The sequence below is a fragment of the Camelus dromedarius genome, chromosome 9 (genome assembly GCF_036321535.1).
Source record: "Camelus dromedarius isolate mCamDro1 chromosome 9, mCamDro1.pat, whole genome shotgun sequence".
Classification (NCBI taxonomy): domain Eukaryota; kingdom Metazoa; phylum Chordata; class Mammalia; order Artiodactyla; family Camelidae; genus Camelus; species Camelus dromedarius.
The window spans coordinates 10,616,757-10,636,938 of NC_087444.1; the positions used below are offsets into that span (position 1 = coordinate 10,616,757).

At 33.7% G+C, this 20,182-nt stretch overlaps 1 long non-coding RNA gene across 1 annotated transcript in view; it reads left to right on the forward strand.

Annotated features, from left to right (window-relative positions):
• LOC105085615 (uncharacterized) overlaps positions 1-20,182 on the forward strand; it is a 259,455-nt gene that overhangs the window by 34,174 nt on the left and 205,099 nt on the right. Inside the window, exon 3 of the long non-coding RNA XR_010382210.1 lies at positions 17,744-17,881. This is a non-coding gene — a long non-coding RNA (uncharacterized LOC105085615). The remainder of the gene's footprint in view (positions 1-17,743; positions 17,882-20,182) is intronic.

Consider the following 20,182-nt stretch of genomic DNA (forward strand, 5'->3'; position numbering starts at 1 on the left):
GCTCAACATCATTATCCTTTAAGGAAATGCATGTTAAAGCCACAATTAGATATCACTACATGCCTATAAAAATGGCAAAAATAAAAAAATATTGCCAACAGCAAATGCTGGTGATGATACCAAAAAACTGGATCAGTCAAACAGTGCTGATGAGAATATTAAATAGTACAGCCATTCTTGAGAAGTTTGTTAGTTACTATAAAATGAAATATTCAACTATTATATGATCCAGCAATTGCACACCTAGGCATTTATCCTAGAGAAATAGGGACATAAGTTCACACAAAAACTGTACACAAATGTTGATATTAGTTTTGTTTCTAGTAGCCAAAACCTAGAAACAACCCAGAGTCTCCTTCAACTGGTGAATATCAGAATGAGTTGTGATACACCCATGCCATGGACTATCACTTAGCAATAAGAAGCAATAAACTATTGATACAGGCAGCAAACTGGATAAACTTCCACAGAAGTATGCCAAGTGAGAAAAGCTATTTATGAGCCATTCTTGAAATGACAAAATTATGTAATGAAGAACAGAGTAATGGTTGCCAAAGATTAAGGAGTGAGGGAATTGAATGTAGCTATAAAAAAGCAACATGAGAGATCATGGTGGTGAAAGAAATGTTCTGTATCTGGACTATATTAAGGTTAATATTCTGGTTGTGATATTATAATTTTGCAAGATGTTATATTTGGGAAAAATTGGAGAATGAGTACACAGACCTCTGTATTATTTCCATAACTACATACATATTTATAATTATCTTACAACAAAAATTTAATAATAAAAAAACTCTGACAATAGGAAACCCCTACATTTAAAAATACAACCCAATTTCTTTACAGTTTCAAGGAAAAACAATATAGTATGGGCAATCTCTTTTAATTCTATAACATTCATTTGTTCTTGTCCTTGATGGGGTAAAAATGTCAAAACTATTTTTGCATCTACTAAGAAATAACATTATGACTAAAGAGGTTTGGATTTTTGTTTTCCCCTGTTGAATAAAGGTGAGAAAAAGGTGATTCAAATGAATTAGAAATGAAGGACATTTTCTGCATGTTTATAGTATTCTGTGCAATACAGAGAACATCACAGTAGCAGAGTTTCATTTAGTAAATAGGTCACTGGGAATACTGTACTTCCAGAACTGAACTGTAAGTTATCTGCATTTTTTTCTATTAAATTTTATATGTAGACTATATTATAAAATTCCATTTGTGTCATTAAAATCATGCTGTTTGATAATTAGTCGTTTCTTGAAGAGCAAAGCTTAGGAAAAGGCCTTGTATAATCTATTGGGAATTTATCATTTAAAGTATTTGGAGCCTTAAAAATAAAAATTAGAATTAGATCATTGCATTTTCAAGAAGTTTAAGACTCTTCAGATTAATTTGGCAACGAATCAAGATATTAAATCTTTTTTCATTTCATTTTATGGTTGAGCCTCAGAGACCAAAGATTTGTTCAGCGTCACAAGGCTAGGTAGTGTCAGAAGCAGTCCTCAGACACAGTACTTTTATTATCTCTTTTAGGAACTATTTTTTGGACCCAGATTTTTGTATTATCTAACTTAGAATTGTTTCTGGACATTTTTGTTATTTTATTAGAATTTAATATATGTCTAAGAATTTTTCATAAGTTTCTTTTGTCTTAATACTGCAAACTGAGAAGCTTTTTAATAAAACATTTAATAACAAACATTGAATTATTCTCAAAGGGGCACACAGAAGATTGTCATTGGTTTAAAATAACAGGGAACTAATTAAAAGCTTAGTGAGGTTATGTTGATAACTTTATTATGCCTATTACTTTATTTTCTGTTTCCAGATGCAATTTTATTTTATGGTGATGGAATCATAATAAAGATTGATTGCTTTGAAGTTAAAGTTAAAATAACTGGGTATTTGGTTCAGAGTTTATAAAAACTCTGCATGAAAGGACATTTTAGAAAGGTAAAATAGTTTCAGAATTGCAAAATCTGAAAGTAAGCAAAAGACAGTCTCCCAAGAGTGCTTACACATTCATCCCATGCTCCACAAACCTTTTCAAAAGATGTGAAGTAGGGTGTGGAGAAGCCCTGCAAAACGCAGGTGGCAACACTAAGGAAGTGAGGATGGCTGTGGAGCTCACTATTTGCCTTGGAAACGGCTCCTCTTATTTGAAATGATTGAGGCTAATCAAAAAGCAAAACTCAGTAGGACTTTTCTCTCATTTTTTAGCTCAAGGAAAAAGCATTTTAAGAGCATCTTTTTTCTACCTTTGCATATGCTCAAACAAGAAGAGAGCTAAGGGCATTGCAGGAGCTTAAGCAAAGTAAATCACGGGTTCTAACAGTTTTCAGAATATTTGTATACCAACAGATGCTTCCTATCCATCCAAAGGTAGCTTCTTTCCTGTCTCAGAGAAGGAATTGTCAGCATTTCCCAAGGTTTACCTCGTATGTCACTTACATGTTTTAAAAACTTTATTGTGAAATTATTTTAGACTTACAGATAAGAGGCAAAAATAGAACAAAGAATTCACCCAGGTAAAATGTCAAATGTAACAATTTACCTCATTTATCTTACCATTCTCTGTCGTCTCTCTCTCTATTCATGCATGCCTCTGTGTAAATGTGTGTGTGTACGTGTGTGTGAACCATCTGAACCAACTAAGAGTAAGTTGCCATTTTACCCATTATTCTTGCATGCTTTAATACTTCCTAAAAGTCTAGGACACTATTGTATGTAACCACAGTACAATCATTAAAATCTGAAAATCAACACTGATCCAATACTGGCAGTAAATTTGCACACTCCATTCACATTTTACCAAGTATCTCAATAACATACTTCATAGGAAAAAAAAAAGTTTTTTCTCCCTATTCATGATCTAGTCCAGGATCACATATTGCATGTAGTTGAGATGTCTCTTGGGTTCTTTCAATAGTTCCTCAGCCTTCTCTTGTCCTTTATGACTTCGAAGATTTTGAAGAGTACAAGTGAGTTCTTTTGCAGTGTTCCTAGTTTGGGGTCATCTGCTATTTTCTCATGATTAAATTCAATTTTTGCATTTTGAGGGAATATCAAAAAAGTGATTCTGTGTTTTTCTTTACATCATAACAACATGATGCTGATTCCTTTCATTACTGAAGTTACCTTCGATCACTTGTCTAAGGTGGTGTTTTGCTGGGATTCTCCATTGTAAAATTACTAGTTTTTTCCTTTATAATGAATAAATATTTTGTCACTTTGCATACCTATTTAAATATGTTTCTTCTCACCAAAATTCTACCCAATCATTTTAGTATTCGTTAATGATTCATTCTTACCTAAATAATCATTATAATAGTTTACCAATTATGATTTTTCTAATTCTTCTACATTTATTAGCTGTCATTCTTGTGTAAGGAAGAGCTTTCCCTTTCCCTTCATTTATATATATACCTATGTATGTGTGTATGTCATGTGTCTATGTAATGATATCGGCATAGGTTAGAAATTAGAGGGAGCAATTCAGAGTAAAAATCTAGGAACTGTCTGCTAGACTGGAGATTATAATTACAAAAAGCTTGGTTGGACCACTTGTTATTTTAGACTTAGTATGGCTTAAAACATATATAATTATTAGACTTTATGTCTAGCTTTAGAAATAAATGCAATACTTCAGATTGTATTTATATTCACAGGGTAAAATGGATAATTAAAGAGTTCTCTCTCTCTCAACTAACAAAACTTTTATTTAAAATAGCCAGATCAGGATGTCCAATAGAAATATAATGTGAACTACATATGTATTCCAAATGTTTTAGTAGTCACATTTAAAATATATAAAGAAAAAAGTAAAATTAATTTAAATAATAATTTGTTTAACCCAATATATTGAAATATCATTTTAATATCTAATCAATATAAAACTTATTTATGAGATACTTTATATTTTTTTTCCTATTAAGTCTTCAAAATCCTATGGTTACTTTACACTTACAGCACATCTCAACTCATACCAGCTACCATTTCATTTTTAAGTATTCAGTAGTGTCATGTGGCTTGTGGCTACTGCATTGGAAAACACAGAACTACATAATTGAAACTGAATGATTTTTAAGACCTAGAACATATAGACACTTGCTCTAGTAATCCAGCTTACTCTGCATATGCCAACAGTTTTATTTAAAAATAGAAAAAGTAGAAAGCATGATAAAGTTATACCCATAATACTATAAAATTCCATGGTGAGACAGAAAGAAGATAATCATGCTACACCCTCCCACTGGGAAAGAGGAGAGAAGGTAGAGGCACGTAGAAATTCTGGAATCCAGGCAGGTCCATGCCACCAGTTCCCCTGCTCCAGGGGCAGGGAATATTTCTTGATTAGACTAACTTATCCTATTTGGGAGTGGCTGCCTAAGACCCTTGGCTCAACGCTCTGGGCTCTTTACCCCGCTTTTTAGTAAAAAAAAAAATTACCCTTCTTGTAGCTGAGTAACTTTATCAGCCTATTCCCTGCTGTAGAAAGCTGAAGGCCCAAATTGTTTTGAACTGTCCCCATCCCTCTTAGTGTAGGCTGATAATACTCTCAACACTAAAATTCCCTTTACAATTTTGTGGGCCTTCTACATAGCAAATATAGTTCATTCCATTAAACAAAAGTCACAAAGACATATATTTTCAAGACAGATCCCTTTCTATTTTGAAATATAGGTTAATGTGCTTTAAGGCAACATTCTTAAAATCTTAGGAATTTTTTGTCTAGCTGAGAGGGTCTGAGAAGAAACACCTTGAATCCTTCTTAATTCTAACAAAGGGTCTTAACAGTCATAGCATTGTTTTGATCTTTACTCTGAAGCCACAGTTTACTGTTAGTACCCTAGATTTTATTTTCACCTCTGGTCTTTTCTTAATTTGATAACCTTTTATCCAGTGGAGGAGTTGGGGGTGAAAATCAACTCTATATTCTAACTCAGCCATTCTTGTGTTGGAAATCATTTTATTAAGCTCTGATTGAAACCGAACAGTTCCTGCTTTCATTCATCTGTTTCCTATAAAACTATATCTTAGGCAACTGTAAGAAGCCATTTGACACTTTCAACATCCTGTCTGAAAATCTCCTTACCCAGAATCATGAGGTTCATTATGTACATGTTTTATCTTACAAGTTCCCAAGGTCATTGTTCTCATTAATTTTCCATCGATAGATAAATTAGGTACACTGTTGTCAAGTTTCCAATAACAATTTTCTCACAACTTTTCTAAAGAGGCCTTTGCTACTTAGTCCCAAAGCCAATGCCATATATTTTATGTTTGTATGATGATACCAGCATCCTGCTTTTATATATCACCAATTTCTGTTTCACTTAGGTATTGCTGTGATTAAAAAAAACAGTATTAACTTACTGAATTATAAGAACAAGTACTTATTATTTCTTATGATTCTGTGGGTTGACTGAGATCAGTTGATCCATTGTTTTGCTTCATGTGCCATATAGGGTATCAGTTACATGGCTTAATTAAAGTGGGACTTTAGCTGGGGCTAAAACAACAAAATGGTTTCACCCTCCAGGTTAGTCTAGTCTTTACTTATTAACAGTTTGAAACTGGGCTCAGAAAAATGTTCCAAAATAACAAGTTCCAGTGTGTGCAAGCTTATCAAGGCTCTTTGTTAAACTCAGGTTAAAAGAGACTATACAGAGGCATGAATACTGAGAATTGCAGTTCAATGGGGAGAGTGACACTGTAATAGTCCATCACATGAATGAAAACATAAACTTAAATTCTTAGGAAATTCCTTGGAAAATGGTATTTGTAAGGGTTTATTTTATTATATATCTATAAATATCAGGATATATAAGCTTCATAATGGTATATGAATGAATAAGACATTAGCTTTAATAATATCTGCACAATTTTGTAAACCTATATAATGAAAGTTGTGACCTAACTGCACATTTTATAACTCAGAAAGACACCAAGGATTAATATAATTTATAAAAATATAAATGGTTATCAATATTTATGTACAACATTGCTATATATACCAAATGGCCACCAGAGAGAAATTTGAAGAAAAAGCTCCTAGTACAAACTCACTTCTCCAAGATGATGTCCTAACTTTCAGATTTAATTGTTTTAAGAGAAACCTTTTCTTACTCTCTCATGAGTTCTTGATACCAAGTTAAATTAATAATTAAAGGTAAAATTTACTTACTGGAGTTTTGAAATTATACACACACACACACACACACACACACACACACACACAGAGTTCTCACCTTACATAAACAACCTATCTTAAAGTTCAAAGAGAAGTGAAAAAGAATCTTGATTCAAAGAAAAAAAATGGTTTAAATATCAAATGTTTGAATGCTAATTTGAAAAAAATTCCCAATGTATTTAGATATGGTATCAATTAGAATTTTAACATATAAGTTATATTTCTAATAACATTCATACCTTTCTTAGTGGCTGAGGGGATAATAAAATTCAGGAGCTGAGAGGGCCAAGATTGTCTCAAAATTAACCAGATAGAACAAAATGCTAGGTTATTATTTTGAAAATTCTTTTGCTGCTTTCTATATTAAACTGGCTTTTAATGAATTACCTACCTGTTTCCTATAGTAGACCATAGCTCCACTACAACAAATCTACAGTTAATGATAAATTAAAACTGGATTTCTTGGCTCTTTGGAGACTACAGAATGTCAATTAATAATATTATGTCAAATACAAATGAAAGCAAACATTTTTAAATGATGAAGTCTCCTTTCCCAATAAAACTTAACAGCAACATATATAACAAAGATTAAATGAATTCAATCAGGTTTATCTGCCCAAAGTTGCCTCTTACATCTAAAAAAAAGATTAATAATTTTCCCATGATGAAAATTTGCTTTGATTTTTGTAATAAGAACTGAAGAACCTCAGTAGCTTCAAGTTCTAATTTCTAGTTCTGGTTTTATCTGAGCATAATTTAAAGAGAGAGCACATTTTAAGAAAGACTGTATTAATAAAATTCCAAATCATTCCTTAAAGTCTAGTGTGTGGTCAGTGTGGCAGACACAGTCATCTCTTTGCAGGGACCTCAATACATAGAAATCCAATCAGAACTCCCATAAGTACTTGGTAAGAATAGACTAAATTGTTCTTACCAGTTTTTTAAATTGATACTTTGTTACTAGCATTTCACAAATGCATCACTTCCAAGTAAGAAATACTTCAGCAGGAAGTTCTCTTCTTGTATGGGAGCACCTGAAATGGAAGACCACATTCATATAATTCTAACTGCTCCCTTGCTTTCTTCTCCACATAGCTCTTCTTTCAGAAAGTCCTCCTGAATGTACACCCTCCATCCTGACCTGGTTTACATGCTCCTACTCTGTGCTTCATAAAATCCTCAGAGTATAACTCCATCACTAGACCACTGGATAGATCGAGAATAATATTATTCTCTGTGAGACTTTGAAGTGACTGTTACTGAGTTCGAAATAGTGGGACTTTTTTTTTTTTTTAATGAGGATATCAAAAATAGATTCTAAAGTACAGACTTTTAAAAGTAAAATATTTTCCCCACAAAGTACATAGACATTATGTACTTGGAAAGGTTGGGAAGTTGAAAAACTACATTTCACAAACTTGCCCAACAGGGTCTAACTAAATGCATTATCATATGATTTGGAGAGTGAAAGATAGGTGAAAGTTGTCTTCTTGCTCTTTTTGCTCATGGCAGACAAACAAAGTCGTGGAGGCTGGAGTGCATAAAGGCAGTTGAGGAGCCCCACACTCAACTTCCCAGCCATTAGTCACCAGTATTATGTGGATGAGAGGTAGTCTGACAGCAGGGGCAGCCTGATTTCCCCTGGATTACAACTTTGGTGTGCCCTTAAATTCAGGAATCCAGTAGCTAATCCTGACTTCCATTCCTAGCCAGTTCAACAATTTTCTAAGATAGAGATTCCCTGAATTAGGATTCCTTTCTGCTTGATACACTTTAAAAAGATTTAACTTCCTGCCCTGAACAAGAACTGATACATACTCTTTGTTATTTCTTCACTTGCATGGTTTTCCCCCTACTACACAACAAATACTCTTTTTGGTTAGGGGTAGAACTTGTCTTTGTTCATTCTTTCATTCATTCCTTCATTCCGTTACTATACTTACTTTTTATATTTATATGTTCTGAAATTACACAATACTTGACACAGAGGTGCATAGTAAATATACACTTAATTAATGAACTAGTAAATGTCATATCAGATAATGTGTAAGATATTAGAGATATAGAGATGAGACAACCTTAGCAATAATAAAATGATAAATTACATTTATTAAGCACTTATCTATGTGTCAGACTCTGGGTACAGCATTTTACATGCATTGATTTGATTTCCATTTTCTGTGTTTGGTTTTATGTTTGTTTTCTAACCCTCATAACATTCCCAAGAGCTAGGTACTAATCATCATTTCCTATTTCACGCATAAAACAACTGAAGATGGAGGAGGTTAAATAACTTGCTCAATAAGGTCACACAGTATTGTAATAGGTTGAATTTGAACCTAGGCAATCTGATTTAATAATTCATACTCTTAATCAATACCCTGGGATCTCTAGTGTAGTTGATGAACAGATCCATAAAGAGATTTACAGTATTGCTTGATAAATTCCACAAGACATCAGCGGGATCAGAGGGGGATTCTGTCTGAGGGAAGAAAGACTTAAGTACTGAAGTAAGAAGGAATAGCAGACATTAGGAATAAGATGAAATGATAAAAAGGATGCTGTTTTAGGTGGAAAGAGGTACACATGCTACAAAAGGAACAGAACAGAAAATAGAGAAAGCATTTCTGAGACAGCATGGGGATTATTATGGCTGAGGTTTGGTGAGGAGTGAAAAATGGATATGAGAGGCAAAGAGGGACCCACTATAAAAAGTCAGGTATACATTTCTGGGAAATTAAAGATTTTTTAAAATGAGGGCCACATGGTGTTACTGAAGCATTTAAAAACCTTTCAGGAGATTTCCATTTTAAAGACATCATTTTGGAGCAGTGTGGACAATTTAGAAGTTATTGAATGGGGTGAGATTAGAATTGGGAATTGTAATAACTCAATTAGAGGTAATTTCCATCTTTGGATTCTCAGAATTGAACACAAGGACTGGCACTTAATATGAGAGCCATCCATATTCACCAAGTTGAACTGAGCCTAAATAACCAGAGGGTCCGAGAGGTTTAATTACTTGTCAGAACTTACAGGGATACCTAGTGGTAGAACTAGGACAAGAATCTAAAGTAGTGTTTTCTTGTACCTTAAATACAACCGGGGAAAAATTGATTGCATACGTACTACTTGAAATATGAACAACTTTGCTATATGTGTTTAGAAATGTACTTTAAAAATATACACAGGTGTAAGGTTGTATCTACATCTCATGTCTTTCCTTATTGTGTGCTTATTTTTCTGAGTCCATGGCCTCAAATCTTCAAGTTCCTACTTTCCCAATGATCCCTGAAGTCACTTTCCATGCTAGATACTCCTCCTATTCCCAGGTTTCTGTCTTCTAATACCAAGGGAAAGAGCAGTGAAACAGAGAAATAAATTTAGGCTGGGGAAAAAATTACCACCAGCACCATTAGCTATTAAGACATGTCATTCGAAACCTAATGTAAAATTTTAATTTACATATATATATTATATATATATATATAATAGAAAGACTCTTAGAAAGACTAAGAGGCAACCATTTGTAACTGTGCTGTGTTATCTTTTCTTTTTGCAGTTATTGTTTCACCCTGAAAGACAGTGTTTTCTCATGAGGTCCAAAGATTGACATTTCTGTGAACTTAATTTATATGTGTCCAAGGACACTTCAAAGGTTAAGTAAATTCTATTTCTAATACCATGATCATTAAATGGTAAATGCTAGCAGCTTTAGGTTTTGACAACTTTGGGCCCTTAATTTTGAATAAAGATTCTACCACCATTGTGAAATATCAGATGTTACACATTAGCAGTGGGCTGTAAAAGTCTACTGTATAGGATTTACCAAAACAGATTTTATGAGGTTTTGGCTGGTTCCAGAACTAGAATTAGCCTTAATATTTTATGTATGTATATTCTATTCTATATATATATTCTTACTTGAAATTTAGTATCCAATTCATTTTAGTCCAATTGCCTTATTTTTGAAGACCTATCTAGGGCAATGAAAATTTCATAATCTGCCTATGGTCTTTATTATTATGTAGCCATTTTGGTCTTCAGGAGGTCAAGGGGTTATCTTTGCTTAGATAATATGCAATCATTTTATACATCCTCTTCTATTTACCGATTTGGAAAAGACAAAACATTAAAATTGAAAAGGAATCAAAGCACTTGTTATAATTGAGCATGGGAGACACAAGCTTAGGGTACACCTGCATAACAGTGAATGTTCTTTTGCAGTTAACACCTGGGTTTTTCTATTAATAGAAAGATATCACAAGTTTAAACACAGAGGAAAATGGCTTACAAATCCAATAAAATTTGGAATGCACAACTACCAGCAATATCAGGGGATTTTCACCCAATATATTTGCCAATAAAAGGGTAATATGAGTAAATCCTTCCGCATTATGGGCAATCAAATGCTCACTAACAGGTACTACTGCCTAAATTAATATAATTCCAGAAGTGCTCTGTCTGTGTCAAACCTAATACTACTGAGGCTTAAAATTCACATGTGATAAGTTGGAGGATATTTCTTAATAATGGTTTAAATAAAAGGAAATTATGTGAAGATTCTGAATTAAATGTTCCCACATTGAGTGGGCTCAGTTTAAATGGCTCTTGTCTCTAGATGGCATGTTTCCTGCTGTCCATATTTCTTTCTACTGTACACTCAAAGGAAGTAGGAAATATTTAAGGAATACATTATTTGTTTCACTAAAACTTATGACTCTATCTTGTAACTGTTTGCTATGAAGATCGCATTGAGTGTCACAGCTCATTGAAATGGCTCTCACCTCTCACACTTCCAGCCTCATAGTCACCATTTCTCTGAAGCCTATGAAGACTCCTCCAGGAAAATTAGTGGCTTCTTCTTTGTTTCCAACTACTGTCTTGTAGCATTTGTCACCCTATTTTGTAACTACTCCTTCTAGCCCCCGAGTGTAGCATAAGGATCTGGCACGTATTTTACTGATTAAATGTGAATGCCACATCAAGTATGCACCAGAGCGCAAGAACAACATCTGCCATATAGTTTAATGGTGCTTTTTTTTTCTTAAAAATAATTTTACTTTGAAGACCAAGGTTTGACATGGAAGGTAGTCAAAGAAATACCGTGTCACTCTTGTGTTTAAATTGACACATCTTGAGTTTGCCAATGGACTAGCATTGTGCTCTGCACACCAGGATTACTAATACATACAGTTATAGGAAAGTTTTTGGGCAGCTATTACCTACCAGGCACCGTATTAGGTGCTCGGGTATTACATGAATAAGGCAGAGTAGTTGACCTTAAGGAAATACCAATTAAGTAAAAGAGACATCCTATTCGCAGAGACTTTAAATATTTAAACTAATTAGAAATACATTCTATATTTATCATTTATTCATTATTTTTATTGAACAATACTGACACACAAAAAACAAAACAAAATAGGTTAATGAGACTTTCAGAAAACCTATTTTCCCTCCTTAAAAATAGAACCATAATTGTTTGGCTAGCTTGACACAAATATAAGAATCTGGCCTAAAAATCCTTATTCAAGAAGAGTAACATGGCGTTGGAGGGGATAGCTCAGTGGTAGAGTGCATGCTTAATATGCATGAAGTCCTTGGAGTGCATGCTTAATATGCACGAGCTCCTTGGTTCAATCCCTTGTTCCTCCGTTAAGAAAGCATAAACCTAATTACCTCTCCCTGCCAACAACAAACAACAAAAAAAGTGCAATATATATGACACTTTAATACTTTTTTTTAGCCTAGCCATATCTGAGAGAAAGAGGGAAAGCAGAAAAAGAGAGAGCTTTCCCCATCTCTCTAGGAAAAAGAAAAAAGAAAGGAGGATGAAGAGAATGAAGAGGAAAAGGAAAAGGAAAAAGTAAGGTAGAGCTTAAAGAAAAGGAAAATAAGAATAGGATTAGGGAAGAGGGAGAAAAGGAAAGAAAAGGGAAATGAGTAAAATAGAAAAGGAAAATAGTGGAGAAGGAAGGTCTAATGCAAACAAAGAAGACAAATAAAGATACAAAAGTCAAGAAGAAATCAAAAGTATCAGCTAAAATTGTTTATTCTAAGGTTTCTCATGGTTGAGAAATGGGGGGTGATAAATGCAGGGGATAGTTACATTTTTGTGAAGGCTTTTAGAATTATTTAACTATTTGAGTTAAATGAATATATAACTTGGATTAAAATAAAACCTAACATTAAAATCCTCCCTTGACCTTTAACATTTCCATTCACCAATCCTTTCTCTGCTCCCTTTTATGGCAATGTACCTTAAAAGTTTTCTGTAAGTGTTCTTTTAAAAAATTTTTTAAATGTATGGGTTTTTGGTATTCTTTTTTATTGAAGTGTAGTCAGTGTACAATGTTGTGTCAATTTCTGGTGCACAGCACAATACTTCGGTCATATATGAACATACATATGTTTGTTTTCATATTCTTTTTCATTATAGGTTACTACAAGATATTACACACATATAGTGGCTATATTATATACATATAGTGGCTATGCCGTGGCTGCGTTGCGCTCCTCACCCCCATGCACACTAGCAGTGTTGTTTTATATGGGAGTCCCAGGCTGTTCTGTTCTGCACACACTCCAGCCACAGCCTGTACCACACTCTAGGCTGCCTCTATGCAATTGGCCACGTGCCTCTCCCCAGCCTTCTCACTGAGCTCCAGAAGCCAGTCCTGGCCTGCACTTGCCGGCTCGCACTCAGGGCTGGGGATCGCAGGGAACCTTTGTTCTGGCTTCTCTCAGTTCTGTGGCCAAGAGGTTTCTGTTTTCCCTTCTGAGCCTCAGAAGCTTCCTTTCTGTCCCCGCTGACCTCCCAGCTGGAAAGAGGGCGTTCCAGCATGAAGTGAGCACTTTGCCTTCTTTGCTGCTCCCTCGCCATGGGGCGGGTCCTGCGCTAATTTCCTTTTTCCTTTTTTTTCTCTTTTATCAGTTTTTGTGAAGAATCTCCTTGTATTTTAAAGTAAGAGATGTTCTGCCAAAGCTCAGTAGGTGTTCTGTGGGAATCAGTGGGTCTTTAGATATAATTCTCAGTGTATTCTTGGAGGAGATGAGCTGTGTGTCCTACTCCGCCGTCTTGGCATTCCCCCTCCAAAGATGACAAAATCTTGGTAATTCTTCATTGGTGATGGGTATATGAGGCTCATTATACTATTATTTTTACTTTTTACTGTGTTTGAATTATTTTAAAACACTTAGACTGTGACTACTTCTGACTACCCCCCTCTACTGCTTTTATCCTAATATAAATCATTACCATCTCTCATCGGGATAATTGCAGTAGCCTGTAATATCATGCCCCGGTATCTACAAATGCCAACTTAAATCTGTTTTCAGGCAGGGTAATCCTTTGCAATAGAAATGAAAATGAATCCAACCTTTACTTATAACTCTGCCTGGACTCCGCATGCCCCTCAAAGTAAAAGCTAAAGTTTTTGCAATGTTCTAAAAGGCCTTCCATGACTTTGCTCCCCTTAAGTCTCTAACCCCACCTTCATTGCTCTTCCCCACCGGATCCAGTCACACTGTCTTCCTCCTCATGCCGAAGATGTCCCCACCTTAGGGCCTCTGCTCTAGCTGCTTCCTCCACCCAGCACCCCCATGACTAATTCGCTCTTTTGCCTTAAGGTTTTGATAAAATGTCACTTTCTTAATGAGATCAAGGGTGACCTTTTATCCTGTCAGCAAGTAAAATCACAACCTGCCCCTTCCCATTTCAGACATTCTCTGTCTCCTCAACTTGCTCTATTTTTCTCCATAGAATTTATCATTTTAAAATATTTTTTCTAATTTATTTTGTTAATTTATAATTTTCTGTCTGATAGAATATAAGCTCTATCAGGGAAGCAATTTTTATTTATTTTCTTGCTAGTTTGTTTAATGAATTCTATATCCCAAGTGCCTAAAATAGTACTTGGAACATCATAGGCAATCAGTAAATATTTTGGAAGAGAATGAGTGAATGAATTTTTATACTAGTGATAAAATTACACTTGAAGCAGTAAGTGTGATTGTGTGTATACAAGCCGTACTAAAAATAAAAATTTAACAAATGTTAATTTAGATAAAATATGGAATTTGGAGTTGGTTGTTAGTTTACAACGTTTTGGTTTGGTGTTTACTCACATAGAGTAGTTACTGGCCAGGTAAAAGAGCACACACATTCTAATTAGTGTAATGGTTTCAGCTGAGTTTTGAGTGAGACAATGAAAAGTAGAGCTTTGACATTTGCTGAAATATGTTAGGTGTTTTCCCTCCCTATTTATTGCTGTTCCAGGGATGCTTATCAGCAAAGAATGTTAATTGCTGAGTTAATTATTGTGATAAGTGCTATAGAATGTATCAAAAATAAATTTTTATTACAAATGGATAAAATCACCTTTTATAACTCCCCTTTTCCAAGAGGAAAAACTAGATGGAGGAAAGTTTATTTGAAAGCTGTGTTTAATCCTCATATGTTCTCAGTGTGATTCCACACCTCTGGCTCGTTAAGAAGAATCCACCTGCAGTCAGTATTAAATGAAAGAAAAGAGAAGAGTTATCTTTGAAATTGGAAAAATTTAAAGAGTCTAAAAAGGAGAAAAAATGTACTGTGCCTATCCATTTGCATAACATATTTAAAAACATTAGATAAAATACAGAAATTTGGAAAGAGTGCAGTAAGTAAAAAGCTGGCAGGCAATTTTTTCCCATTGATTCTTTGAGAACAAGTTATGATACTGCTGAGAAGGATGTGAAAGAAGAGGCCCAAAATTATGTTTACTTGCTTTGATCAACCAACTAACTGAATGACTGATGCAGTAATGAAATGGAAAATTCAGGGAAGTATATATCTTGATTTCAGTAAGTCATTTGACTATCTTCCACGATATCTTTATAGACAAAATGGAGAAACTTGGACCAAATACTAACAAAAGTGGATACATTTTAACTGGTTGGACAAATGTACCTAATGCTTATTGATGAATGGATTAATGGAAGCTTTAATTACACAAACAAAACTCTTCGGCTTTTGGTGTATATACTCAGAAAAATAATAATGATGTCTGATATCGTATCCCATTTTATAGTTCACAGAGAGCCTTCAGGTAAAATATCTCATTTGATCCTCATCATAGCCTTGTGCTGAAAGCTGGGACAATGTGATTATATTTATTTAACTAGATATGGAAAATGATTTTCAAACTGATTTTATTTTTCAAATGAAGTGATTATTTTTATTTAACTAAATCTGGGTAAATGATTTGCCTAAAGACATGTTAATATGCTTATTAATATTCAGATGACACAAAGCTAAGAGGGATAACGAATATGTTGGATAAAATATTACAGATTCAAAAACATCCCCAAAGTGGATGTATAGGACACATCTAATAAGAGAAGAAAGTAACTATATACGTGGGCAATAAGCTGCGTTTTCTCTTTCGAGCACGTATCTCAGTTTGTAATCATACACTTGTTGCTGTGATTATTTGATTAATGTCTGACTGTTTCTAGAGACAATATGGGCATTGTGATCCAAGTGTCTGTGCTCAGCGATACACCTCCAGCACCTGGGGTCGTCCTTGGCACTGGTAGTTATAGAACCAATAAGTAGATAAATTCAGCACAAAGGGTATGAAAATGTGAAATATGAATTTCATAATCAAAAGACCTACCTTAAGAGTTTTATAGAATGAGAATAAAATGAAGTTGTGGTTGACAGAACAAAGGAAACATAAAAGAGTGTCTACTGTAATCTTAGCCTATGCCACTGTGCATGATTTTAAGCTCTACTCATATGAACAGGGTAATGGCCAACCAGATTGTGTGCAGAAGAGCATAATGGAAATTACTGAAGATGGTTGTAGACATTTAACATGAACATGTCTTTAGTTGAAATAATTTTTAAGCATTTGTAGGAAGGTAATTTTTAAGAAACAGATATATAACAAAGAGTTCCAAGGTGAAAGGAGGGTCAATGAATAGTCTACGAAAGCAGGTTTATTCTGTATAAAAAGAAAACTTTTATAAGATATAAAAATAGAACCACCCAACACTGTAGGAAACAGTCTTGTGAAGTAAGGGAATCTGAGTTACTGTACGTATTTAAACAGACATGAAAAACCTGCCAAAGTCATGACAGAGAACATTTATTTTCTTTGATGAAAATTTATTAGATTCCATTTTATTATAATGTATCCCTAATCAAATTGGTTATAATGTTCTTAAATATAAAATTAGTACAAAGCATTGTAGAAAATATATACCCTATATGTATAAATATATATATATATTTCTATTTTGACCTCTTAACCTGATTTTTGGCATTAGGCATTATATTTAAATTCTTGCCTTTGTAAGAAAGAAGATACAATTTGGTTTTTGTTATTATTGTCAGGTTTAAAAATATTCAAGTTTTAAACAAAAAAGGAATTATATCAGATGGCTATTAAGTTGAAGGTTTAAAAGCTATTCAAATGTATATGCATAAAGGTATTTTCTAAGGCGAATACTGTGTAAAGTAGGTTTTGGATGAAAACAAAAAAAAGTCTCATTCTTCCAAAGAATACTCTTCCCAGTGTTTGGAGGTTTATAAAGGGAATTTTATGGTTTTAATAGAGTTATGTATGTTAGATTTTAGTATTTGGGTGCATGAACTGGGACATTGACTCAATACTGGTGATGAACTGTTGTTTTGCTGTTAGGAATCATACTTTGCAAGTCCATCGTTGAGAGGTCCTTCCTCAAGTATATCTAAAAGGCTAAATGTTTCCTGCTGTACTGAGTGCATTAATTCCCATTACCTTCTAGTGCCTTCCTGCTGGTAATCACCTGCAGACAACCACCTGTAGAAGAGCAGCACCATGTTTATGTATAAATAAAACAGGCTATATATGTGCTTTTCCATTTTTCTCTGCAAAAAAGGTGTTTTATTCCTGCTGCTCAATGCATTTTGCATATGTGTTGTTCTATAAATTTAAAGCAAGGCTAAAAAGAAAATTAAACAAGATTCATCTGGCAGTATTGCAAGTTAGTACCATACACCTGGCACATGGTTTCCAAAGCAAAGTGATTCTGTGGGAAAAAACTGTTTGATAAGCTGCAGAACTAAAGCAGATGAGCAGATGACAGTGCACTGAAAATAGATAAAAACCTGCAATGGGATATTGCAGGAAAGAGTGGAGATGAAATGAGATGAGACAGGGCAAAGGGAAAATCAGACAGAATAAGGAGAAAAAAATTCCTAAGTGTGAGGTCTATTACAGTGCCAAACAGCTTCCCAAGAAATAGTGGAAACTCTGTCCCTTGAATAATTTCAAAGTAAAGTAGGCAATCAGAGTGAGAATATAAAGTGGTAACAAAACTACTTTAATGATTGAAGAATAAAATAATAAAGAAATAAAGAAAAAATTCAAACTGGTGATTTTGAGTATGATAGTTTTGTTAAGTTCCTCTCTCATTAACAACAATAATTGTAACATTTAACATTTATGAAAGATGTTTATAAATTCCTAAAAATCACAACTATTAAAAAGAATATGTTTTTCATCTTTGTAGGTATGTTGAAAATTAAAACTCACTGAGCCTCTGATGAGACTGCAGCCCTGCTAATAACATGGATTTCAGCTTGGTAACAGCCTGAACTGAAGATCAAGTTAAGCTGTGCTCTGACCTGACTCCTGACCCATGGAAACCGTGAGTTATTAAATACGTATTGTTTTAAACTGCTAAGTTTGTGCTAACTCATTATACAGCAATAGAAAACAAATGCAGGCATTAATGCTTAATACAAAAAATGCTACTTAAAAGGTTTTAGAAAGCACATTTAATATAGTTTTGAATTGAAATGAATAATGCCAGAAAACTGCTTGTCTCATATTTGCTCACCTGTTAGTAACTTTATAATTTAAGCCTTTTTGCAGAGCACAGTTTTCATTTCCATCTCTAGTTAAATTAGGACTGGAGCCTCTTATTTAGGTTTTTAAAAATCTAGCGTTAGCTTTTGGGGGAAAAAAACAGTACAATGACAGATTCCATTTTTTTAGATTAAAAAATGTATGTAAATTGTTTACAACTAATAATAAGAGAGTAATTTAGGAGAATCTCAAGTTTTTTCCTTTGTTCTAAGTATTACTTAAATGTGCTTCAAAATTCTCTATTAATAAAGGCCATATATGAAAAGCTTAAAGCTAATATACTCAGTGGTGAAAAACTGAAAACTTTTTCTCTAAGATCAGGATGATCACTTTTGACACTTGTATTCAACATAGTAACAGAAATCCTAGCCTAACAATTAGGCAAGAAAAAGAAATAAAAATCATCTAAACTGGAAAAGAAGAAATAAAATTGTCCCTGTTTGCAGATAACATGCTCATGTACATAGAAAAACCTAAAGACTCCCCACACAAAAAGTTAGAACTAATAAACTAATTCAGTAAAGTTGCAGGATAAACAATGAACATACAAAAAGCAGTTGTATGTTATACATTAAAAAAATGAACTATCTGTAAATGAATCTAGGAAAACCATTCTATTCAATTCCATTTACAATACCACCAAGAAGAATAAAATTATTTCATGGATGTGACACCAAAATCACAGTTAACAAAAGCAAAAGTAGGAAAGTAAGACTATATCAAACTAAAAAGCTCAGCAAAGGGAACGATCAGCAAAGTGAAAAGGCAATGAATGAGAGAAAACATTCACAAACCATGTATTGGATAATGAGTTAATTTCCGAAATATATAAGCAACTCCTATAATTCAATAAAAAAAAAATCCTAAGATTTAAGTAGACATTTCTCCAAAGAAGACATCAAGTGGCCAACAGGTATATATGAAAAAATATTCACTGTCATTAGTCATCACGGGAAATGCAAATCTAAACCACAATGATGTATCACTTCACATCTGTTAGGATGGCTATTATTAAAAAAAAAAAAAGACAAATTTTGGCGAGTACATGAAGGCATTAAAACCCTTGTATGCTCTTGATGGAAATGTAAAATGATGTAGCCATTATGAAAAACAATATGGTGATTCACAAAAAAATTAAAAATAGAACTACAATATAATTCAACAGTCTTATTCCTGGGTATTACCAACCTCCCTAAAAAAATTAGGATCTTGCCAATGTTTAGAATAACAATGTTCACTGAAGCACTATTCACAATAGCCAAGATGTGAGAACAACCTATATGTCCATGAATGGATGAATAGATAAAGAAAGTGAGTATACATACATGCAATGGAATATTACTGGACCTAAAAAATGAAGGAAATTCTGTAATATGTAACAACATGGATGAATATTGAGATTTTTTGCTAAGTGAAATAAGCTGGGGCAAGGATAACAAATTCTGCCTGATTCTGCTTATAGGAAGGGTTTAATATAGTTAAACTCATAGAATCAGAGAGCAGAATGGTGCTTGCCATAGGCTAAGGGAATGAGAAGATGAGAGCTGCCAATTAACAGGCATAAAGTCTCAGCTACACAAGATAAACAGGTTCTAGGTATTTGCTGTACAACATTGTCCCTATAATTAACAGTATTATATTGTCACTTGAAAATTTGTTAAGATGACAGATCTCTTGCTAAATGTTCTTGCCACAATCAAATAAAATTTTTAAAGAATTTTCAATTAATAAAGCAAATAATTTTAACAAATAGGAAGAATTATCTGTCCATTTGTATTGCTATTAAATAACTCAGTAATTAAAATTAAATGTTCACTTGTTCTGTTTTTATCCAAATTAAAGAATTATTTTCCTCATTATATTTTCCTACTTTTCTGTATGTGAAAAAACAATCAGCTGTGCTTTTGGCCTAGGTGGCTGTCATTTCACTCCTACTCCTACCAAAGAAAATCATTCACTCTCTGACGCTGGAATGCAAGCAAATGTTGCATAATGTTTTTGCACTATATTAATATTAAAAAGAACTGTGATAATGGCAGTCATCATATATTATCTGTTTAGTGCTCATCCCTATGAGATT